This window comes from Eptesicus fuscus, chromosome 4, assembly GCF_027574615.1.
Source record: "Eptesicus fuscus isolate TK198812 chromosome 4, DD_ASM_mEF_20220401, whole genome shotgun sequence".
NCBI classification, from domain to species: Eukaryota; Metazoa; Chordata; class Mammalia; order Chiroptera; family Vespertilionidae; genus Eptesicus; species Eptesicus fuscus.
Genome location: NC_072476.1, coordinates 20,044,936 through 20,070,564, shown reverse-complemented (window position 1 = coordinate 20,070,564; position 25,629 = coordinate 20,044,936). Strand labels below are relative to the sequence as shown.

The 25,629-nt window shown below is 44.4% G+C and overlaps 1 protein-coding gene across 4 annotated transcripts in view; it reads left to right on the top strand.

The window, feature by feature from the left end:
• The first annotated feature begins 15,677 nt into the window (after positions 1 to 15,677).
• ZC3H7A (zinc finger CCCH-type containing 7A) overlaps positions 15,678 to 25,629 on the top strand; it is a 35,976-nt gene continuing 26,024 nt past the window's right edge. For 2 of the 4 annotated variants that reach the window (XM_054714740.1, XM_054714736.1), the window contains exon 1: positions 15,678 to 15,811. The gene's annotated coding sequence lies outside the window, so the exon portion shown is untranslated. Of the gene's footprint in view, positions 15,812 to 18,944; positions 19,177 to 24,809; positions 24,903 to 25,629 lie in introns of all 4 variants that reach the window. The other 2 variants (XM_054714737.1, XM_054714738.1) reach the window with 2 other exon arrangements.

Below are 25,629 nucleotides of genomic sequence, written 5' to 3'. Positions count from 1 at the left end.
TAAAACAGAACCTTTTTTCCCTAGCTGGTTTGGCTCAGTGGATAGAGCGTCAGCCTGTGGACTGAAAGGTCCCAGGTTCAATTCTGGTCAAGGGCATGTGCCGGGGTTATGGGCTCGATCCCCAGTGGGGGGCAGGCAGGAGGCAGCCCATCAGTGATACTCTCTCATCATTGATGTTTCCATCTCTCTCTCCCTCTCCCTTCCTCTCTGAAATCAATAAAAATATTTAAAAAACAAAACAAAAAACAGAACCTTTGGTGGGAGTTCAAATTTCCCTTGTTAGGCTTTGTCTCAGGTGCATGCTGCTTTCAGCTTCTATTACATTATATCTGAATCTAAATGAATTAATTGGGCCCTTGTTCTGTGTTCCATATCATCTGTCCTAGAACTAGTGTAACAATCTTTAATATACTCACTCTTGGGTAATTCTGACACTCCTGGAAAATGCAATGTGTATCTTAAGTCTTTGTATACATCCCCAGGCAAACCTTGGGACTGTGGGCAATGCCCCAATTCAATATTGGTCTCTATGTAAAGCTTCCAGAAGTTTATGATAGCTTCATGAAGGTTTTAGAAAGAGTATTTACCCGGTGGCATGGCTCAGTGGTTGAGGTTCAATTCCTGGTCAGGGCATATGCCTGGGTTGTGGGCTCAATTCCCAGTGGGAAGCTTGCAGGAGGCAGCTGATCAATGATTCTCTCTCATCATTGATGCTTCTATCTCTCTCTCCCTTTCTCTTCCTCTCTGAAATCAATTTTAAAAAAGATTTTTAAAAAAGAACATATACTAATTATCCCTGACTTCCTGGCATCCTTCCTCGGTTATCCTAGCCAATAGCCCTTTGTTTGACATCATCAGGATACGTGATAACTTAGAGTGAATGGATTTCAAAACTTTAGCTAGAAGCAGTGTCATGCTAAATGGGGTGATAGGTTTCCAATTAGCCTCTGACTTACCTGACTTTATTTTGTTTTTCCTTCTAATTTCTGCAGATAAAACTCATCATGATCCCATCTTCTCGAGCTTCCGACCAGAGGAGCTGGTTGCTGAGAATATGGCAGGAGTGGTTTCCCCAGGATTTTTACAAATGTATCTCGTTGTTTAATATTGGGTTAATCATACTCCTACTGGGAATTTCTGTGGAAGCTTTCTTAGCGAGTTATATACCTTTTTCTCTTGCAATGATAATGGCTGTTTCTGGAGCTGTTTTTGCTGTTATTGTTGTAATGTTCACATTGTATGAAGCACGCCAAAACTCAGAAGATTCACCTTTCACCTTAGAATTATCAAACCTGAGAAACACTCAGAGGCGCAGAAACATCGATTGTGAAATGGACGCATGGGAAGCAGGCACTAGACTATAACTTTTATTAAACCCAAATGTCTTTGGGCCTTTGGACCCCTGTACGCATTGTTTTAAATAGAAATAAACTCTGGCTTATAAAAATCTTATTATCTGATTTTGGAATGTTCTTGTTCCCTGTTGCTTCTGTGAAATCTCTATTTCTCCAGAAATTCTTGCTCTCTCAAATTCATGTCCGAAGAAGGAACCAGTTTCTTCTTCCCTGTTGCTGCAACTATCCACCTTCTTGCTCTCATCCGACCATCATTGAAAATTTGGCTACTGCCTCTCGCTCTGGCTCTTCACATCAATTCCTGTAAATTTCAATGTGCAGAGAGGTGACCAAGCCAAGACGTCAGGTGCTGATTCATGGCCCTCTTCACCTGCATGTCCTGTTCTTCTCTTCCCCATCCGTTCCCTGTTTCCATGGCAGTGTCCTGTACCTTGTCAGGACCCCAAAACTTCCTTGCAGACATCCATCCATTACCACACAGCCCCCCTTTTACTCAGAAAATACATCTTGTGCCTTTCACTTGACAATTCTCAGATGTCATGGACGTCTCCAACCCTTTGATGCCACTGCCTCTTTACTTTTTCAGAGCCCTTGACTTTCTTCTTGTCCCTTGTGGGCTCCCAACTTTTCATACCCTTCAGGCCCTCCTGTATATTCTGGTAACTTCACTGGACTATCCAAGCTGTATACAACAAAGCCAAGGAGACAAACCTCCTGAGAAATGACACAATAAGGATTCCTTCGGCCCTAACCGGTTTGGCTCAGTGGATAGAGCATCGGCCTATCCCAAGGGTCCCAGGTTCGATTCCAGTCAAGGGCATGTACCTTGGTTGCGGGCACATCCCCAGTAGAGGGTGTGCAGGAGGCAGCTGATCGACGTTTCTCTCTCATCGATGTTTCTAACTCTCTCTCTCCCTCTCCCTTCCTCTCTGTAAAAAGTCAATAAAATATATTTAAAAAATATATAAACAAACGGGACTACATCAAACTAAAAAGTATTTGCACTACAAAGGAAACCAGCAAAATGAAAAGACAACCTAGTGGCCCTGGCCAGTGTGGCTCGTTTACTTGGGCATCATCCTGTGCACTGGAAGGTTGCCGGGTTTGATTCCTGGTCAGGGCACATGCCTGGGTTGTGAGTTAGATCCCCAGTAGGGGGCATGCAGGAGGCAGCCCATCAATGATTCTCTCTCACATTGATCTCTCTCTCTCTCTCTCTCTCTCTCTCTCTCTCTCTCTCTCTTTCTCTCTCCCTTTGTTTCCTCTCTCTCTAAAAATCAATTAAAAAATCTTTAAAAAGAAAAGACAACCTACTGAATGGGAGAACGTATTTACCAGTAATACATACAATAAGGGGTTAATATCCAAAGTATATAAGAAACTCATATAACTTAACATTTAAAAAAAAACAACACCAATCCAATTTAAAAGTGGGCAGATGATCTGAATAGATATTTCTCCAAAGAGGACATAGAGATGGACAATAGACACATGAAAAGATTCTCAATGTCATTAATCATCAGGGAAATGCATCGGGCCTCTAGTATGTCAATAATAATTAAAATATATAATAAATTAATTAAAATAAAATTTAAAACATACTATTGTCACAAATGAGCCCTTATATAACTTGTGAAATATGAGTAATGCCAGGTTCTTGGATTTGATAGTATAGTACATTAACATTGGGAGAGGCTGAGGGAAGGCACATGGGACTTTCCTATAAATTTCTGAGCAATTTCCTATGAATCTATAATTACTTCATAATAAAAAGTTTAAAAATTTTAAATAGTATTTAAACAGACTATTGAAATTAAAAAAAACAAACAAAAAAAAACCCAAAAAACCCACAAACCACAATGTCAGGTTTCGTAATTTTTGTAATTTTGCATTTGTAATGGGCCCAAAAATGCTGTTGTCATTATAAGAACTGGCCACACAGTGTCACCAGTGGCCTGCCATAGCCCTCTTAAAAAATTTTTTTTTCCTCTCCCCTAAACAAGACTTGTCATTCATGAATAAAGGACCTGGCCATGTTAAAAAATAACGAATTACAAAACGGACACATTCAAGCACAGTTTTTTTCTGATTGGGAGCATTTTGAAATCCAGATATTTCATCTTATTTTTAGGTGTAAACACAGAAAAACCCTAAGAAAATGAATAGAGTTTAAAGAAAACAAATGGGACATTATCTAGAGGAGCCTTGCTTCTCAAAATGTAGTCCATGGTCTAGTAGGACTGGCATGGCCTAAGAATTTGTAAGAAGTGCAGAACCCAGGCCCCACCCCAGACCTGAGCTAGGTTCCTAATAAGTTCAAAGTGCCAATGCGGCTGGTCCATGGACAACACTCTGAATAGCTATATGGAAGGGACACAAGAACATGGGCAGAGGCCTGGCAAGTATCAGCTGCTGCAGATAAAGCTCATTTAGTGAGCTGCCTAATTTGAAGCTCACTAAATCAGCTCTCTTAGGTTTACAAGTTGTCAGCATAAGAAACATCCTGGCTGGCAAGGCTCAGTAGTTGAGCATTGACCTATGAACCAGGAGGTCACGTTTCGATTCCCAGTCAGGGCACATGCCCAAGTTGTGGGCTCAATCCCCAGTGCGGGGCATGAAGGAGGCAGCTGATCAATGATTCTTTCTCATCATCGATGTTTTATCTCTCTCTCCTTCCTTCCTCTCTGAAATCAATGAACATATATTTAAAAAAAAGAAACATTCAAACTTATAGAGAATTTGTGTGGGTTTATTTGAGCCAACTGTTCATAATTGCCAGGAAGCAAAATCTGAACGAATTGAGATAATGCTCCAGAGAATGGCAGTTTTGCACCTTATATTATATATATTGCAATCAAAAGAGAAGACACCCCCTAGCCGGTTTTCTTCAGTGGATAAAACGAAGGGTCCCGGGTTCGATTGTGGTCAAGGGCAAGTACTTCGGTTCCAGGCTCCTTCCGGCATGGGCCCTGGTCAAGGCTCATGCAGGAGGCAACTAATTGATGTGTTTCTCTCACATCGATATTTCTCTCTGTCTTTCTCTCTCTTCCACTCTAAAAAAAATCAATGGAAAAATATCTTCGGGTAAGGATTAAAAAAAGAGAAGACACAAGTGAGTTACATGAAATCCACTGGTAGTAGATTAGGGAGGTGGGAGAAAGCAAAGTAGAGAAACTTCTGGGATTGAATGAAAAGTAAAATGATAGACACATACACCTTTTACATAGGTGGGTACAGGATAGTTAACAGTTAACAATTAACTCAATAATGAGGGGATTTGTGGTCTTTGAAGAGCAGTGCCTGTGCTTTGAGGGGTCTGGAAAAAGGAAAATCACTTGCCATTCCAAAGATATGTTATCATAGATACAAAGAGACAATAGACAGCCTCAGTTAAGGTAAAGATTGGCCTTTGTCAAGGAAGATGCTGGCCTAGGACATAACTACCTGCCATAAACTGCTTTTAGTTAAAAAGTTTTAATTTCAGCCCTAGCCAGCTTGGCCCAGTGGATAGTGTCAGCCTGCGGACTGAAGGGTCCCAGGTTCGATTCCGGCCAGGGGCACATGCCTGGGTTGTGGGCTTGATCCCTAGTAGGGGGCGTGCAGGAGGCAGGCGATCAATGATTCTCTCTCATCATTGATGTTTCTCTCTCTCTCTTCTTCTCCCTTCCTCTCTGAAATCAATAAAGAAATATATATATATTTTTTAAAGTTTTAATTTCACACCCTTTGTGGTTACTTTAGGTCTCTGAGTTTGAAAGGTCACCACCCAGGCCTTCCCTGAGCTTGTGACCCCTTTTCGTCCACAAACTGGGTATAAAATATATAAATTGGCTTAAGTGTTTATCATATATCAAACTTTGGTTCTGATCTTGCAAAAAAAGTTTAGTGATAACTCGTTATAGAAACTTAGACCAAAGCATTAATAATGGCTTACATTGACCTATTGATTTTTTAATGAAATAATATATTTTATTATTACTTAATTATTACTGAATTCCAATAATATGTCAGATGTCACCACCCTTCTTTAGATGGGGGATGCTAAAATGTCTAAAAGCAGATAGTTTCAACTGTTTCCAGGGTGCTCTTAGAATATTCTGAAGTAAAGCATTCAGAGTTTGATGGGAAAACATTTTTATGTTTTTGTTTTTTTCCTAGTGCTTTTCCTTTTTAATGTTTTCATATTGAGGTTGTTTAGATCCACTTCATTTTTTTTTCCTTACAGGTCACTTTTTCCATATACTTTCTCTTAACTTTTGTTTTCGATCTATAATATTTTTCTGGGTTCTTTTACCTTCCAAAATGGATACTTACTATGAATTGCTTTTGTCTATAAAATTAACAAGTTGCTCACTATTTTTTAAAAATATATTTTTTTATTGATTTCAGAGAGTAAGGGAGAGAAACCTCAATGATGAGAGAGAAACATTGATTAGCTGTCTCCTGCATGCCCCCTACTGGGGGTGGGGGGGATGGAGCCTGCAACCCAGGCATGTGCCCTTGGCTGGAATCGAACCCAGGACCCTTTAGTCTGCAGGCTGACGCTCTATCCACTGAGTCAAACTGGCTAGGGCAGTTGCTCACTATTTTAAAGCTATTTTACTTCACACCTTTTGAGAATTTATTTAGTCTTGACCAGTTTGGCTCAGAGGATAAAGCATTGGCCTGTGAACTGAAGGGTGCCGTATTTGATTCCAGTCAAAGGCGTGTACCTGCCCTGGTCAGGGTGCATGCAGGAGACAACCAATCGATGTGTCTCTCTCACATTGACGTTTTGTTCTGTCTCTCCCTCTCCCTTCCACTCTAAAAGATCAATGGAAAAATATCCTTGGGTGAAGATTAATAAAAAAAGAAAAAAGTAATTTATTTAATTGCCTCATGAGGCAAGTGATTTGCAAAACAGCTACTTTTACTTTTTAATTGTGGTAATAAAGCATGTAACACACATTTTGCCATCCGAGTGCTACTTTTGTTGGTAAACACATTGAACTTGGTTTAGCCTTCACTTCCGTGAAGGACAGTTTGCTCCCTGGCTGCTCACGTCTTTATTGTTTACTCTTCCTTCCTTGTCTTGGCATTTTGTTCCCTGGCTTTTCCTCTGATCTTATCAGTCTCTGTTTTGTTTCCTCTTGGGCTAATCGAGTCTTTCCCACTGACATCTCAATCATCATAGATATAATGATATTTAATAATTGCTTGCTTTTCGTAACTAAATATAAAATGTTACAAGCATTCTTTTTGACTTGCATGTCTTCCAAGAGCCTTCGTGCTACGTAGAAATCTTTCAGGCCTAGCTGGCATGGCTCAGTGGTTTAGCATCGACCCATGATCCTCAACCTATGAACCAGGAAGTCACGATTTGATTCCCAATGTGGGACATACAGGAGGCAGTTGATCAATCATTCTTTGTCATCATTGATGTTTCTATCTTTCTTTCTCCCTCTTCCTTCCTCTCGGAAATCAATTAAAAAAATATATATTTTTAAAATCAATCTTTCAGGATGGTTTTTTATATTCCTTTTAGAATCTCTGTGTTGCAGACTAGTGATCATGAAGGAGCACATGTTCCTAAACTTCTTTCCATCTACCACCAACCATCTGGTCTGCTATACTTTGGATTAATTTCTAACTAGTAAACTATCTTTTTCAGAGAGTATTTTCCAGTAGGAAACTTTTCTCAGTAAACAGCTATACAGTAATAATGTAGTCAACAAAATCTATACTAATAAAAGCTTAGGTGGCGCCTCGCCCTCGCATCATCACAAGATGGTCACTCCCATGTTGTCACAAGATGGCCGCCCCCACGTCATCACAAGATGGCCACCACAAGATGGCCGGCAGGGGAGGGCAGTTGTGGGTAATCAGGGGAGGGCAGTTGTGGGGGGACCAAGCCTGCAGGGAAGGGCAGTTGGGGGCGATCAGGTTGGCAGGGGAGGGCAGTTGGGGGCGATCAGGCAGGCAGGCAGGTGAGCAGTTAGGCCTACAGGATTGGGCCTAAACTGGCAGTCAGACATCCCCCGAGGGGTCCCAGATTGGAGAGGGTGCAGGCTGGGCTTAGGGACACCCTCCTGTGCACAAATTTCATGCACCGGACCTCTAGTATATTACCTAATAATAGACAAACATGTAAATTGATCGTACCTCCACTACGCCCACCAGCCAATTAGAGGGAATATGCAAATTAGAAGGACAAAGATGGTGGCTGCCCAGCTGCTCCAGGCGCAGAGTGGCTGGGCAGGGCAGGATGCCTGCTATGAGAGGAAGGGCGGGGGCCAAAGGATCTACAGCAGTGACACTCCAGCTGCAGCGAAGAGGAAGACTACAGACTCTGGAGTCTGCAGTGAAGACGAAGATGGCAGACTCCGGAGTCTGCAGCGAAGACGGCAGACTCCAGCCAGAGTCTGCAGCAAAGATGAAGACGGCAGTCTTCAGTGAAGACGGCAGACTCCAGCCAGAGTCTGCAGCGAAGACAAAGGCGGCAGACTGGCTGGAGCCTGCAGCAAAGATGAAGAAGGCAGACTCAGGCTGGAGCGAAGGCCTGGGTCCTGGGTGCCAGAGGAAAATCGGTGCTGGAAGCCAAGGAAAGGAAGGCCTATTGCATGAATCTCTTCGTGCAATGGGCCTCTAGTACTATATAATAAAAGCCTAATAAGCTAAGTGTCCAGTCATCCAGTCGTCTGTTCAACCAATCAAAGTGTAATATGCTAATGATATGCTAAGGCCGCTCAACTGCTCGCTATGATGTGTACTGATCACCAGGGGCCAGACACTCTCATAGGTTAGCTTGCTGCTGGGGTCTGGACCGATCGAGACTGAGCGAGATGGGCCGGACAGGCCCTGGAGCCCTCCCGCGGTCCCTTCCCAGCTGGTCAACCTCCTATGTCCCTCCCTGGCCCCGATCGTGCACTGGTGGGGTCCCTCAGCCTGGCTTGCACCCTCTCGCAATCTGGGACCCCTTGGGAATGTCAGAGAGCCAGTTTCGGCCGGATCCTGCTCAACACAGGAGCTGCCCCCTGGTGGTCAGTATTCTCCCATAGGGGGAGCACCACTCAGCCAGAAGCCGGGTTCACGGTGGCGAGCGCAGCGGCGGTGGCAGGAGCCCACGGCAGGAGCGGGCCTAAGCCGTCAGTTAGACATCCCCTGAGGGCTCCCAGAATGCAAGAGGGTGCAGGCTGGGCTGAGGGAACCCCCATACCCCGAGTGCACGAATTTCGTGCACCGGGCCTCTAGTGTATTCATAACTGTGTTCCATTCACTATGGAATACAATGTTGAGAAAAATAAACATAGCCTCAGCCTTCATGGAGCTTACAGTCTCATGAGAGAGACAAATATGAATCACAAACAAATGTAACCTCGCACTTGTGTCCATTTCTTAGAGGGAAGTACGCCATTTACTGAATGTCTCTACTGGGCCGACTTCGCCTACTCAAAAAGCTAGCGAAGGTTTCTCTAAGACAGTGTCACAGGGGGAAGGGGGAAGACTGGAGTTTAGTTTTTGACATGCTGTAATGGAAATGCTCCTGAGATATCCTAAAAGCAAGTCTAAGTAGGCAGCTGAACATAAGGGTTGGGGCTCAGAGGACTGATCTGAGCTAGAGACGTACGTGTAAGAGCCATCAGTGGATAAGTGACAGTGGGAGCCAGAAATGGCGATGAGGTTGAACAGGAAAGGACCTATAGCAGTGACTGTTTTGGACATAGGTGCCATTCATTTGTTACTTTCTTCAGGAACCAGCACTTTTCCTTGGAAGAACCAGCCACAAACGAAGCACCTGCCTGAAAAGAAGAAAGCAGAGTTGACAGATGGGGAACAACTGGACTGTGATGACAATGAGGCCAATTCTACCTGGATGATTAAGTTACACGAGCTCATAAATTTGCTTTCTGCCTTACCCTAGTTTAAGTAGGGTTCACTACTTACAGATCCCTTGCAACTAAAAAATTCTTGATATATCTATTCTTTTAAAAAAAATATATATATATATTTTATTAATTTTTTTACAGAGAGGAAGAGAGAGGGATAGAGAGTTAGAAACATTGATGAGAGAGAAACATCGATCAGCTGCCTCTTGCACATCCCCAACTGGGGATGTGCCCGCAACCAAGGTACATGCCCTTGACCAAAATCGAACCTGGGACCCTTGAGTCCGCAGGCTGACGCTCTATCCACTGAGCCAAACCAGTTTCGGCGATATATCTATTCTTTAACTTCTTAAAAAAATGCTTGAGAAGGAACTGGCCCTCCAAGGATATCTGAATCACTATGATACAGATACCCTGGTTAGAGGGACTTCATTGTTAAATTTTCATGCCCCTCTATTTTATTTTATTTATTTTATTATTTTTAAAAAATAATATATTTTTTAATTTCAGAGAGGAAGGGAGAAAGAGAGATAGAAACATCAAAGATGAGAGAGAATCATCGATAGGTTGCCTCCTGCATGCCCCTCACTGGGGATCAAGCCACAACCCGGACATGTGCTCTGACCGGGAATCGAACCTGGGAATACAATCGAACCTGGGAATACCCTGCCAGAGGCTATAGAAGACTTTGTAACATTTATGATCCTTGCTCATATTTTTTTCCTTAAAGTTAGCACTCTATTGTTGATTTGTTAAATTAAAGGAAGCCTGACAGCAGTCCACAGGCCAATGCTTTATCCACTAAGCCAAACCAGCTAGGGCTCATGTCCTATTTTTAAAAGTGTACTATGGATAACATTTCCTGATCAAAACTGAAAACAAAAAACATCACTGATTAGACTTCACTGATAGTATAGATGAAATGGAGAAAATTAACATTTAAATTGAGAAGCATAGAAAGCTCTTCAAAAGCTAGAATGTCTAAAATCTAGTTTATTCTGGAAAAAACAACAACTGGAAATTTAAGTTTATCCTATAATAAACTTATGTGAAATATACTTATATGAAAATTTTGAATGAAATTTGTTTCCTTCAAAGGAACACACACACACACACACACACACACACACACACATATTTGGTTCTCTGCACATATGCACCTGTAGCAGTGCATGCTTCTAGAAACATCTCTTCTGTTGAAGACACATGCCTTAAATATTAGGCTTGAAGGATGAAATGCTGAAAGCTAGGGAGCAGAGCTGGCTCAGGATTTTAAATTTTTTTACATTAATATTTAAATTTTATAGTGCAAGTATATTACCATGATTTAGATTTAGGATTTATTCACCTTTATTCCTTATTCACATTTAAAACATGTTGATTTAAAATTTTGCTATAAATAAGTCTAGAGCAGCAGATGTGGATTCATGCTAAGTACATTTTATAACAAGATCACAGAAGAGAAAATGGCTTTGGATATATTTTTGGAAAATATACATGTGGTTACTCAAGGGAGGACATGTGCATTTTTTATATTTATGGTTTGGCACATTTCCTAAAGAGCCTCGGCACCCTGCCAGAGGCTATAGAAGACTTTGTAACATTTATGATCCTTGCTCATATTTTTTTCCTTAAAGTTAGCACTCTATTGTTGATTTGTTAAATTAAAGGAAGCCTGACAGCAGTTTTCTTTGAGGCATCTTTTATTTTATTACTAGAGGCCTGGTGCATGAATCGTGCACGTGTGGGGTCCCTTGGCCTGGCCGGGATGGAGGCCTATCAGGGGGCCAGCCTGGGGGAAGGGACCCCAGGAGGTTGGCTAGTGGGGAGGAGGGGCCACAGGCGGTTGGCCGGTTGGCCCCACCCCTGACTGGGGGGGCCGATTGGGATGGGGGGGCTGACCGGGGGGCAGGGCCAGCCGGGCAGAGGGGCCGGCCGGGGGGAGGAGCCGCGTGAGGTTGGGGGCTGCTGATCAGCGCCCAGATAGGGCCGGTTGGCCACTGCAGTGCATGTCATAGCAACCAGTTGTTCCGGTGGTTCCAGTCGTTCCGCTGTTCGGTCACTGGGCTTTTATATATATAGACTAGAGGCCCAGTGCATGAAAATTTGTGCACTTGTGGAGGGGGGTGTCTCTCAGCCCAGCCTGCACGCTCTCACAATCCGGGACCCCTCAGGTAGGGTCCAATCCTATCACAGCATGGCTCTGGTTCCCTGGGCCTGTGGGTGTGGGGAGGGACTAAGATTCCCAGATCGCAGCATGGCTCCAGTTCCCCAGAGCCTGCGGGCAGGGGGAGGTACCCAGAGGCCAGTCCGATGGCAGCATGGCTCCGTTCCCACAGCTCCCTCCCGCCACCACGCTGCAGGCAGCTGGGACCCAGGACTGACTCCCGCTGTGCCGGCCAGGACCCTAGCCTGGTGTTTGGTCATCCATCCAGACTTTTAGGTCATGACGGACCCTGGCTCTTTATATATTAGGATTATTATTATTTTTAAAATATATATATTTTCCTTTTTTTATTGTTTAAAGTATTACAGATAGTAGTACATATATCTCCTCTCCCCCCCCCCATTGACCTTCCCCCAGCTTCCCCTACCCCCTGTCACATGCCCTCATCCCTAAATATATCTTTATTGATTTCAGAGAGGAAGGGAGAGGGAGAGATAGAAACATCAATGATGAAAGCAAATCATTGATTGGCTGCCTCCTGCATGTCCCCCACTGGGGATCGAACTTGCAACCTAGGCATGTGCCCTTGACCAGAATCAAACCTGGGACCCTTCAGTCTGCAGGCTGATGCTCTATCCACTGAGCCAAACCAGCTAGGGCTCTTTGAGGCCTCTTTTAAATGGCAGTGTCAGAGATGAGTTTCATTCTGATTTCATGTTAATTCTCATTGACACATGTCCCAACAACCTCACATGTTAAAAGAGAAAGATCTTGAACCCTCCATCCCAACAGATCAAGCTCCCTTAATCTGTGTTTTTGCTTAATCACGGGTCTCTGTGCTCCTTTCTGTTCTATAGCCCATCTCCCAAACCCCATTATGGGGATCTTGAAACAGCAGGTTTAATTTTAAGTATCTTGGGTGTAGGAACCATGACCAGTAGATTTTGGGATCCAGCAAACTGCCCTGAATATAGTTGGCATCTATATACGTTGAACAGATGGATGGAGCTCTCCGACATCCACCCACGATTCTGGAAAGACCAGTTTGAAGTGGCTTAGATCCCACAGGCTGGAGGCAATAGGACTTACATTCAGGATTAACTCCATAATCAGAGGGTGGGGGAGGAAGAATCAGTTGGAAATAGGTATGGAGTGGAAGACAAGACACATTCCCAACTTTAGGGCAGGAAGAAGTAGGTGAAATAACTGGACCTGGGTCTGGAAAGGAAGCACTCTTGATTTCAGAAGCTACTAGACTTGGAATAATTCTTTTTCTGAGTATTAAAGGTATCTCCCCCAAATACAAGCAGGGTACATGGGACACATTGTGGTATTAAACTGTGTATCAAATCCATACTGAGAACCAAAGGAAGGCACTTTAGAAATAAAGATCTGGTCCTAGCTGGTTTGGCTCAGTGGATAGAGCATTGGCCTGTGGACTGAAGGGTCTCGGGTTTGATTCCCGGTCAGGGCACATGCTTGGGTTGCGGGCTTGATCCCGAGTGGGGGGCATGCAGGAGGTAGCTTATCAATTATTCTCTCTAAACTTTGATGTTTCTATCTCTCTCTCTCCCTCTCCCTTCCTCTCTGAAATCAATAAAAATATATTTAAAAAAATAAGATCTGCTTTCCTGCCAGTGTGCAGAGTAGCCTTCAGGAGAACTCCTAAGAACTACTGGGAAAATTGCAGACAAGTAAAATGCAAAGTCTGTTTTATAATCTCCCAAATTATTTATGTATCCCCTCCTTTTTTCCCCCTTGGGTAATTCTCTTGCCTTACACGTAGCTTCACATGTAGGTTGCAGAGCAGTTCCTGTGTGAATACTGACAAAATTCAATGTATGTGGCTTGTGAAAGTATCATATGTTCATTTGGCAAACAGATATCTTATATCTTTCATGTTCTGAGTGCTATAAAATTGGAGGTTTTCTTTTTCTTTACAGGTATGTCATATTTGCAGATGGACCATTTTTTAAATTATTCTTTCTTATTTGAGGTTGCCCCTGTTGTCAACCCATTTTTGTAGGCAACATTGTGATAATGGCCCCAAGACTGAGGGTTTCTATTTTGGTTTCATTTTTAAGCCAGTGACTCTCAAGCATTTTCACCTCAGTGCACCTAAGAGGCCTGCCGGCCTCATCACACCCCTCAAGAACAGTTTCTCCAAAGGCAGCAATTCCATGGGTACCGGGAGCATGCCTCACAATTTCTGGGGGCACCAAGTGTCCCTCCCTACTCGAAAGATTATGCTGGAAAGCTTAATCCATTCATTAGTCAAAACCTCTAGGGAAAGGTAATGGCCAGTTATTGGACACCCTCTCTGCCAGATGCCTTACATACACGTTTTTCACTCCTCACCATGCCAGAGGAATCATTATTCACATTTAAAGATGACGAATTTAAGACTCTGAGATATAAGAAACTGGCCCAGAGCCATCCAGATGGGTAAGGAGTGAGTTGGAACTTGACCTGTGTTCTCCAAACTCCAAAGTCCCTCCTTTCCCACCATTGTGCTATCTATCCTACCAACTACTCATATCTTAGATGTTCACTGACTTAGTCCATTCGCGCTGCTCTGGTGCTTCAGCAACATTGATTTCTCACAGTTCTGGAAGCTGGAAAGCCCAAGATCAGGATCTAGTCTGGGGTGACTCTCTTCCTGGCTTTCAGATGACCATCTTCTTGCTGTGTCCTCACAAGAGAAATCATCTCTCTCTTTGTCTCTTTTACAAGGGCACTAATCCCATCCAGTAGGGTTCCACCCCCATCACCTAATCACCTCCCAAACGCCCACTTCCTTATATCATCACATTGGGGTTAGGATTGCAATATATAAATTTGTGTGTGTGTGTGTGGGGAATGGCACAAACATTCAGTCCATAACATTTATCTTATGTTATTTGGAGGAGCTTGAGAAAGTGTGGTATTTGTAACAATAAAGAACACCTTTTGCCTTTGGAGGGAACTTAGGATGTGAATATATATTAAAAATACACTTTTGTCATGTTTGCAGGGTAGTTTCAGCTGAGGATCTTAGAGAACTTTATTCATAAAACAGAACTACTATTGTTATTACTGCCTAGGTGCAGATCTGCTGTCCAAAGACCCCGTGGGCCAAGGAGAAATCATCCCCAAAGTTGAAGATGAGTGCTAGGAGATGGGGTTCCTTCACTAAGATGTCTAATTTGGTGCCCAGCTGAAAGGAAACCAAGGCAACCAGAAGTCAATTTTGTTTGTTTGTTTTATTTCTTTAATAACCTGCTATGAATGTGTGTCAGGTCAATTTAATTTTATTTATTTTTAAAAAGAAGCCGTTTGAGCAGAGACTTGAGTGATGAGCAGTCTCGGGTCAGAGAGGCCTTGCGTGTATGAGTGTCACAGCCTCAGGGCCTTTGCACTTGTTCTTCCCTCTGTGGGGCACATTTCCCGTTTCAGCTCTGCTGTCACTTTCTCAGAGGCCTTCCTTGACTTATCCCCACCCCTCTTTAACCCTCCCACCACGGTCAGGTCATCCTGCTTTAGTTGCTTTCCTTTTCACGGTCCCCATTGGTCTCCTTTGTGTCCTTTTGGTCCACACCCCCACTCTCCATCCGGTCAAAGGGCGGGGACTCTGCCTTGCCCACTGCTGAGTCTCAGAGCACTGCTGAGTCCCAGGGCACCCGGCTGTTGAAAATACAGTGGAAGATGTGGCATTTGAGCTGGGACCTGGAGGACAGGGAGCCAGGCCTTCCAAGGGTGGGAGGCTGTCTTTCCATCCCAGAGCTGCCAATGAGCTCCGTGCTCCCTCCCATCGATAAGAATGGGGACAAGAATGGTTGTTTTGAGGCTCCAAAGAGTTCCTAATCACAGAGTAGTAAGCACCAGATAGCACTTGCTAAATAAACAGTCTCTCCGGGAGGCTTCCTGATACCCAAACTAGGTCAGTTCCCTGCTAGATGCGGTGCTAACCTCGGGGCCGCAGACCAGAAAAAAAATGCACAAGTCGCTTATGAATTTGAATTTTACGTCTACCCAGCAGTTAGCAGCACTGGGTGTCCTGGGCACGATCTGGCTCCTTATTGGCTCAACCCGGCGGCCCAGCGCACTCGATTTCGGGACAGGCCCGCGGTCGGCAGGGCCGAGGGTCGCCACCGCCTGTGCCAATCCCCGGTCCCGGTCCCCGCCCGGCCCGACGTGCGCCGCGGCCGCCCCTGGCACCGACGCTCGCGGGCGCAGCCAATGGCGGCGTCTCCCCGGCGGCGCGCGCGGCCTCCCGCCGCCAGAGGGCGCTGCGCCGGTGCCGGGAAGCCGCCGCCGCCACCGCCGCCGGTCGCGGAGGGAAGCTGCGAGCGAGCGCCGAGGCCGCCACCGCCGCCCTGTCGCCCGCTCCCCTGCGCGCCGCCGCCCTCTTTCCCGCCCGCTGGCCGGCGCGGCCGTCCCCGCAGGTAGGTGGGCACCGTCGGGGCTCGCACCCCCGCCGCCCGCCCAGCTCGCGCGCCGCCCCTCCCCCGCGCGGTGCCCCCGCCGGGCGCGCGCCCGCCGCCGCCTCGTGCTCGCGCGCGGCCGGTAACGGGCCCCGGGCGGGGGAGGGGCGGGCGCAGGGTCCTCCGAGGCGGCACGGAGGGGTCCGGAGCGGGGGGCTCCGCCACAAAGGGCCCGCGCGGGGGCAAGGTCCGGGGGCGCGCCCCCACTCGGGCCGCGGATTCTCGGGCCGACGTGGGCGCGCGCGCCCGGGGTCCCCTCCCCTCCCCTCCCCTTCCCATCTCCTCCTCCCGGGTTGGCGGGGGGGGGGGGGGGGGCTCAGCCGGCGGGTGTGGGGGGGCGGAGGGGGCGCGGCTCCGGGAAGTGGGGCGAAAAGGGCTGCTTCTCCCTGCCATTCCGTGCCAGCATGCATTTCCGTTGGCTGGATACCTCCTTTCTGGTTATTTAACTCCAAGACATTTTCTTTTTCATTATTTGTGTCTGTTCCGGTCATCGCGGTTTCCCTAAGTCAGTATTTTGGGTTTTGGGGGCGGGAAGGATGCACGCGGAGTGCGTGGCTCATTTATTTCGGGTTAATCCCTCCCCCAGGCCCCCCCCCCCCCTTTTTTTTTTTGCGCGGGACCCACGTCGAGGACGCGCGGCGAATGGTTTCTTGTCGTTATTGTGGATGCGGAGACTGCCAGGTTTTAGGTGTCTTCTACCCACCCTTAGAGAAGGAGGACCTGTCAGTTGCCATTAGCGCGAATTTCCTGTTGGAGGTGGTCATCGCAGGGGTGTGGTCAAGCTGGGAAGCGCTGGCTGGGCCCGAGAGGTGGTGCCTGCTCCCTGATTGGGTGAACTTATTGGTAGTTGGGTATTTTCCCCGTCTTCCCCCCACCCCCCCCCACCCCCATGATTAGGGATGAAAGGAGGTACCCGTCTTAGATAATTTAAAGAGCAAGGATCTGCTTGAACGAGAAGACCTTTGCTTCCCAGGAAGGTGGCCACTGGCCCCAGGGGACTCTTGAGCACTTGGAATGTGGGTAGACCGAATTTTGGCGAATAAGACACACCTGATTTCAAACACTTACAAAGGGGAAAAAAAAAGGTAAAATATCTCGTAATTTTGTTAAAATATTTTTTATTGATTTTTTAGGGAGAGAGGAAGGGAGAGGGAGAGATAGAAACATGGATGAGAGAGAAACATCATTGATTGGCTGCCTCCTGCACGCCCCTACCCGGGATCGAACCTGCTTCCGGGGCGTGTGCCCTGACTGGGAATTGGACGGCAACCCTCTGGTTCCTGGGTTGATGCGCACTGTGCCACATGGCGGGGCTCATAATTTTTTATGCTTAAATAATACATGTTGAGATGATATTTTGAACGTATTGGGTTAACTAAAGTATGTTATTAAAATTAATATCACTTTTACTTTTACTTTTGTTAATATGGCGACTTGAAAATTTAAAATTGGATATGTGGCTCCCATTATATTTCTGTTGGACAGTGCTCAAATAGAGCCTGTGAATGGGGGCAGGGGCGGTTGGAAGCCTATGCCATTTGCTTATCTTTTCCTGCTTCTCTGATGGCATCTTGCCTCCTGTTCTGTAGGCTCTCCAGGAATTCCCCACCCCCTTCTCACCCTCAGCTGAACTGAACTTTTGAGCTGATTGCATAATGAGGATCTTGTCCTAATATGCAGAATAATTCATGTTCATGGGCAGAATTAAAAAAAAAAAGTCTGTATCTGTTGTGTACTCGAGTCTGGAAATAGTCATGTAATGTTTAACTCAGAATCAGATCATATTGAGGTTGAATGTTTTCATTATTTTCATGTGTGTGTTGTGCAGAGAGCATGTTAACTTGCAGGGCTCCTGCCATCTAAAGGCACTGGAGAGCTCATGCCTTCCTTTCAAGTTACTGTGCCTTTTGCTTGGGGCCTCGCTCATCTTGCTCTGACCTTCCCATTCCTCAGATACAGTCAGTTTTTGGCCATTAAAAATAGTGGTTGTCAACCCTATTGTCCCACAATTCTTAATTTTTTGATTTAAAAACCTGCTAGTTTGGGTACGCTAAATTAATGCTGTATTTGGGAGAGACTTAGACTAGAACCTCAATTCTGGGAATGGGGACAGTGACTATTGGAAGGTTTTGAGCTTTCCAGTAAAGGACTAGCTAGAAACAAAAGATGTCTGTATCCATTTGCCTCACTCTAGAATGGGCTTTCTAGAATAAGTGTGATGTTTGGAAACTTGTTTTCTAGATTATATCTTGAAGTGTTGTTTTTTTTTGAAGTGTTTTGTTTTAATGAGAATATTTTTCTCCAGAATCTTAGGATTGGAAGTAAAATTTTTCTCTAAAATGTGACCTGTTTCTAAATCTAGCAAAAACTTTGGATAACATTTTTAGAAGGAAGAAATATTAAAATATTAATCCAGAAGTTTAAAAATTAATGCTTGTGGTAATACATGTTTAATCCAAACATACACACAGAATAGAAAGGAGACACTTTTTTAAGCGAGGTGATTTTCTTTGAAGTTTTGTCCCAACAAGAAATTTGCTTTCTTTTTTTTATGAGTTTAGCAATATGTTTAATTAACTAATATTAATTAATTTCACATAACTTATAAACCTCAGTAAGAGAGAGTCAGTAATTTTCTATTTGACAAAAACAAATAAAACCCAGAGCCTTTGTATTTTATGAGAATACCTGAATTTGGAGCAAGATATTAATGTGGCCCTTGAGAAGACCTCATCTGCAGTCCTGGGCATGTCACAGGCAGTATGCGTGACTCTGGGGAAACTATTTGTCCTGAAGACTTTACATCTTTTTTTAAAAAATATATTTTTATTGATTTCAGAGAGGAAGGGAGAGGTGAGATAGAAACATCAATGATGAGAATCATTGATCGACTGCCTCCTGCACGCCCCCTACTGGGGATCGAGCCTGCAACCCGGGCATGTGCCTTTAGCCGCAGTCTAACCTGGGACCCTTTAGTCCGCAGGCAGAGGCTGTATTCGCTGAGCCAAACCAGCTAGGGCTATATTTTTTTTATATATATGTAAATATATTTATAATTCTGTCCATTAACTTGAATTATTTTTATTGATTTTAGAGAGGAAGGGAGAGGGAGAGAGAGAAACATCAGTGAAGAGAGAATCATTGATTGGCTGCCTCCTGCACCCTGCTACCGGGAATCAAGCCTGCAACCCCGGCATGTGCCCTGACCGGTAATTGAGCCATGACCTAGTGGTTCATAGGTCGAGCTCAACTGCTGAGCCACATTGGCTGGACAGAGACTTCACATCATTTTTGTTGATTCCTTCCATACAGAGGTGGTGTATGAGGTGAGGTGAACCCTGTACCTTAGCAGGGCTGGGCACTGTAGGAGGCAGTTGACATATGTATCTGATTTCAAAATGAAAGTCCAGGGGGGCGGGAAAAATTATCAAATTACCTTTCTGATGTTTAGCACAGCCTCCATCATCACCTTTTCATTTTCAGTAAAAGGGAAAAATTGTCTCATAAAGTATCCAGTAGGAGAGACAGTTGCAAGAAGGTGGTAGAACATCTGTAATAATGTTTCACTGACTGGATTTGTGGTCATGAGGGTTATATTGTATCCACATGCTTTTGTAAGTGTTGCCAGAGTGAGCTAATACATTATTGCAAGGCAGGCTTGACACTAATGCTACTTTAACTACTTTTTGTTTGCCTGTTTGTTTAGCCATTACACAGAAGCTTGGGTCTGATGGTAATTACAATTTTTCACTTGAAACTTCGGAATACCTTTTAAGGCAAAAGTACTAGCACAGTGCCCAGTTCCCTGGGGGCACTTTCTCTGGTCCTGAGTTAGAACATCTTGTAAATAAGGCCCTTTAATATTTCTTCTTTGTATCTAAATACATTATAGTAGGGCAAAGTGGACTTCCATGTGAAGATTTTCCCTGGAGTGGTATCCTGACTCACTGTCCACTGACTACATTCCTGTGCGAACCCTCTGCTTTGTCTAAATCACTTTAGATTATGTTCCTTGAGCACTTACGTCACTGTGTATGCGGGCATATGTTTATTTTGTTCCTCTTGAGTGGCTTTCAGGTGTCCACCTGCCTGTCAGTGCTGCATTAGTCTTTGAGAGCCGAGCCCAGGGCCAGCTTACCTGTGCTCCCCTCCTCCAGGCGGCACCACCACTTACAGTGCAAAGGAGGGTGGTGGATGAGTTCCGGCTGGGAGCCAGCCTGTCTGGCTTTGAAATCTGGCTCTGTTACTTGGTAGCTGAGTGATCCTGGACTAATTGTGTCACTTCTCTGTGCTTCAGTTTCCTCATAGGACCTATGTCTTAAGGTTATTATAAGGATTAAAAGATTTAATACTTGTAAAGCACTTGGAACAATGCCTGGCACGGAGTAAGCGCGCTAAGTGTTAGCTATCATTCCTATCTGTGCTATTTTGCAGTCACATTTCGTTTACCTGGGTGTCTTCTGTTAATGGGAGCTAGTTTCTGAAGTTGCTATGGAAGGCTGAAATTTCATGGGTATGACTAAATTGTTCAGTTATTAGCTCTGTACATTGTACTGGACTTGAGTATAATGAGTTTCACCTAATAGGTCCTGAGTAAATACTTAAAGGAATTATAATAAAGATCCAGGGTATTTTTTTGTTCTTATATAAAACTTGAGAATGAGTAGCAATTTTAAAATCAGCTGGTTCCGGACAGATGATGTTCAGGTTTGTAGGAGTTTAGTTAATTTAATGAAATTCATATCGAATTGAATTTCTTGCCTTAAAATGCTGTTGAAAGGTCCCCTACCCCCAACCCATTTCCTTTTCATTTAAGGAGAAGGGATGGGTCTGACCTGCTTTCCCCTGACATCACAGCACTGTTTCAGGAGTCATGGTTTCAGATTTTTCTCTCTGTGTCTGTCTCGAATTGATTTACTCCCCAACTTGTTCCCTGCAGGGTTGGGGCAGAGTCCCCTACAGCCAGCTCTGCTTATGCCCGGTCATTTCCTCCCGGACACCCTCCTTTCTCCTGCTTGCCTGTTTTTGTGAACAGTTTTACCAGGTTTTAACTCTGGGGCCTCTCAACTTTGCATTCATTCATTCTTCCATTCAAGTTTTTCTTGACCTGGTCCTAGGTATTGTGATGCAATCAGGAGTAAATAAAACAAGGTACCTCTTAAAGTGAATAATGGGAGGTGATGACAATTTAGGGTGGAAAGGGAAGGCCTCTAAAGGTACACTTACTAGTAAGCCAAGACTCCAGACTGAAAAGGAGCCAGCTCTGCAGACCTGGGAAGTGTGTTATGGGCAGAGGGATCAGCAAGCACAATGGCCCAGAAGTACAGAGCCCTTGACTCATTTTAGGAACACACCGAAGGCCAGTCTGACAGGAGCTGAGTAAGTGAATCGGGGTGAGGGCATTGTGAAAAGACTTACGGGAAGTTAGTCCTCCCAGATCTGGTAGGTCGAGGTAAGGCATCTCGGTTTTCTTTTAAATGCTTAGGGAAGTCAGTGAAGGATTTTAGGCAGGGCTAATAGCTAATTTCTGTTTTTAAAAGAGCATTCCTTTTAGTTTAGTGTAGGAAATGAAAGGGGGAGGGGCAGAGGAGATGCCTGGAGCTGAGACAGAGGATGAGAGAGGAGGATATCACCACATTCATATGAGATGGTGTGACGCAGGCCAGGGAGGTTTTGAGTGGTTGGATTTGGGATGCCTGCACCTATTTTGATGGTATCATCGACAGGCTTTGTCAGTGGTTGATTGGATGTGGAATGTGAGAGAGAGAAAAGTGTAATGCCAGGTTTTTGGCTTGAGCAACTGGCCGGAAGATTTCATTACTGAAAAGGTAAGATTGGGCCAAGCCTTAGGATTGGGAGGAGGGCAGAGGATTAGGGCTACTGAAGTTAGGAATGCTGAATAAAAGTCAGAAACAGAGCCAGGTGGCCTTGCACATATTGCTGTAGAATAGAGGACCTTTTTGTAAATGAAGTTTGAGCAACTGGGTAGCTATTTGGGAGGGGACTATATACAGTGTATCTCTACATCACTCCTTACAGTAAACTGGCAGATCTGATTTAAAAACCTGTTTAATGGAAGGATATGAGTACTAGAAGAAAACATGGATAATTATTTTATAATCTCAGAGTGCTGAAGGCATTTCTGAGTATGTCAAAATCCAGAAGCCATATTTCTCACCTCCTGGTTGACAAAGATGAAAACATTTGATAATTTCTGGTGAAGCAGTGAAATAGACACCCTCAAGTACTGTTTCTGGGTAGGGTCATTTGGTGTAGCTTGGCAATAGCTGGTAAAATAATGACAACATATACTCTTTATCCTATAGAAATTCTTTAAAGATACACATATGTGAAAGATCCTGTGTATCTGATGAATTTTAAAGATTGGAAATAACCAAAATGTTCATCACTAGAGACCTAGTGAAGTTATGGTCCAACCATATTCTAGAACAGGCTACATGGCTGTTAAGGATAAAGCAGTTTTTAAGGTACTGATATGGAATGACCCTCTAGATTAGGTGCTTCATGAAAAAAGCAAGGTGCAGAACATGTTAGGAGCCCCAGGTTGTAGCCTGTATAATAAAAGCCTAATATGCAAATTGACCAAACAATGGAATGACCGGTGGAATGACTGGTCGCTATGACATGCACTGACCACCAGGGGTCAGACACTTAACGCAGGAGCTGCCCCCAGCCCACAGGCCAGCCTAGGTGGGTGCCAGCAGGAACCCCCCCCATCTCCCTGCCCCACAGATCAGCTGTGATCACCAGCCAGGCCTAGGGACCCTACTGGTGCATGAATTCCATGCACCGGGCCTCTAGTAAAAAATAACATGCATGGGCTATTTTTAACTTCTTATTTTGAAATGTAGACTCTCAGGAAATTGCAAAAGTATGTAGAGTTCCAGTGGTGCCATCTTATATAACTAGAGTGACATCAAAGCCAGGAAATTGACATTGGTGTAATACTGTAACCAAGTACACCTTACTGTTTTCACCAGTTTTTACATGCACCTGTGTGTGTGTGTGTGTGTGTGTGTGTGTGCGCGCGCGCGCGTGTAGTCTATGGTCTATGTCTATACACAGAAAAACTGGTAACAGTGGTTGATTGCTCTCAGGAAGGACAAAAGGGTGGTTGAGTGACAGGGTTGGGTGGAGACATTTCTTTTCATTGTCATAATAAGATACTACTTTTAAAACAGTTTATAATGTCTATGAGACATCCAGGTAGAACTATCACATCCGTGGAGAGTATCAAGGTCTGCCTGGGGATGGACTGGGGCGTGTAGGGGGCCCTAGATGAGGGTTTTTAACATCTGGGCAGTGTGGGAGTCCCTGAGGGGAGAGTGGTTGGGAGGGAGAAGGTCTGATGAAGCCCCAGGGCTCTCACAGTTAGAAGTCAGCTGGAGATGGAATCCCAGTTTCAAGGAGGAAGAGGACACCTGTGACATATGATGTCTTGAGTTTGAATAAGAAAAGCGGGGGTGGGGGGGTGGGGGGTGGGGAACCCCCGATGGTGTGTCTCAGTGGTTGAGCATTGATCTATGGTTCGATTCTGGTCAGGGCACATGCCCAGGTTGCAGGCTGGATCCCCAGTGGGGGGGCATGCAGGAGGCAGCGGATCAATGATTCTCTCTCATCCTTGATGTTTCCATTTTTCTCTCCCTCTCCTTTCCTCTCTGAAATCAATAAAAATATATTTAAAAAAATAAGGTCTGTTTAAAAAAGTGGCTGTTGGGTTAACTTTATTAAATTCTTAAATTCTTTCTGACATTAAAATTGAGGCAAGATTTTAACTGGATGCAAAAGTAAGATGGTGTATAAGGCATAGATATTTTTCTTTCAAAATGGGAGGTGGAGGAGGCTTATTTTATAGGTAAAACTAATCTACAGTGGAAAAAAAAACCCAGAACAGTGGTTGTTGGGCAGCCAGCTGGGGAAGGTGCATGAGGAGTGACCATGACTATTGGTCTATATCACGATTGGGGTCTGGGCTACATAAATTTATCATTTGTCAAAACTTGCCTTAAAATGTGTGCATTTTACATTAAGAAACCTAACAAATGTTGAATTCTAGGTAATGATAAATATGTTGAAGAGGTTAGAGGTGAATTATAATTGATGAATTAAATGTAATTCACTTTGCAACTCACCAAAATAATGCAGGTTGATGGAAGGACAGAAGGATGGACAAATGGATAAAGACAGGCAGATGTGATCAATATAGCAAAATATTAATTGTAGAATATAGGTACTATGTTGGTATACGGTGTGCCTTCTGAAAAGAAATTTTAATTTGTGTGTGTAAAATTTTTCATAATAACATTTTTGGGGAAAATTATAGAACATTTCATGTTCTGTCATATGTTTAAATATCAGTTGATACTATGCTTCCAAATCTTTAACATGTAAAGGAAGCGTATATTTCGATTAAGTGTCTGAATCTCATTTCCTCTTAATCACTTACCTGAGTTGTCAGCTCTTTGCCACCTGCCCTTTGTCCCTAAGAGGTCCAGGTTCAAGGTTTTCCAGCACTATCTGGGGAAATAGCCCCACGGCTATTAGTTTGGTGGATTATCATTACCCAGGCATCCCTTCTAATGGGTAACTGCCCCTTTTGAACAATAGGAGGAACAGATTGACTTTCTCAGTGAACAAAAACTCATTTCTCACCTGGCTGGACAGCGGTGGGGGGAGTTTTGCCATTCACTGAAGAGAGGGAACAATGCTTCTTAGAACTGGTGTCTGCTTTGCCCCAGGCCTTTGGGCCTGACCGCCATAGACCCTCAAGTGCTGCTCTGGGGCCTTTGAGCTCTAAAGTTCTGCTTTGCGTTAGCCCTGCTTAAAATAAAACAAAAATAAAGTAAAAGCCACTTTAGTGGGCCTGGAAGGGCCATCTTTCCAAGGAAGGGCTCAGAGGCTACATAGACTTTTAAAAATACGTGTCCTTCATTGACAGGACTCAAAAGAAAAGTGTTAAAGGTATCCAGTGAAAAGACTGTCCCTCCCGTTCTGCTGCTGCTGCTGTAACTTTCTGGGATTCCATCTGGAGGTTTTTTTTACAAACAAAAAACGGGGTCATATTGTGGGCAGTTGCTCCTTGCCTCTTTCCCCAGCTCCATTTAGCCATTTCCTTTCTGATAGACATTGAGTGAATCTGCTCTCTTATTCTCCTACAAATAGTGCCTCCTTAAATAACTTCGTACATACAAGTATGAATTACATTTTTTATCATGAAAACCGTCAGACCTGTACCAGTAGAGGGGCCGAATGAACGCACACATTCCTCCCCTTGTTCAGAAGGGGCAGTTACCCATATTTTCAGCACCATTGTTTCACTTCTACCCATTCATCCCCCTTTTAGACCATCTTAAAAACAAATTCCAAGCCCTAGCTGGTTTGGCTCCGTGGATAGAGCATCGGCCCGGACTGAAGGGTCCTGGGTTTGATTCCGGTCAAGGGCACATGCCCGGGTTGTGGGCTATACGTAGGAGGCAGCCGATCAATGATTCTCTTATCGTTGATATTTCTATCCCTCTTTCCCCTCTCCCTCTCTGAAATCAATAAAAATATATTAAAAAACAAAAACAAATTCCAGAAATAATGCCATTTTACTTCAGTGTAAGGGGCTTTTATCCTTTTTATTTTGGAAGAGTTCAAACTTACAAGGTAGAGCAAGTACTAGGAAAAAGCCTTGTGCTTTCACCAGTTATCAGTGTTCTGTTTCATATCCGCTCCCATCTCCCTTTTATGTTTGCTGGAGTGTTTTAAAGCAAGTT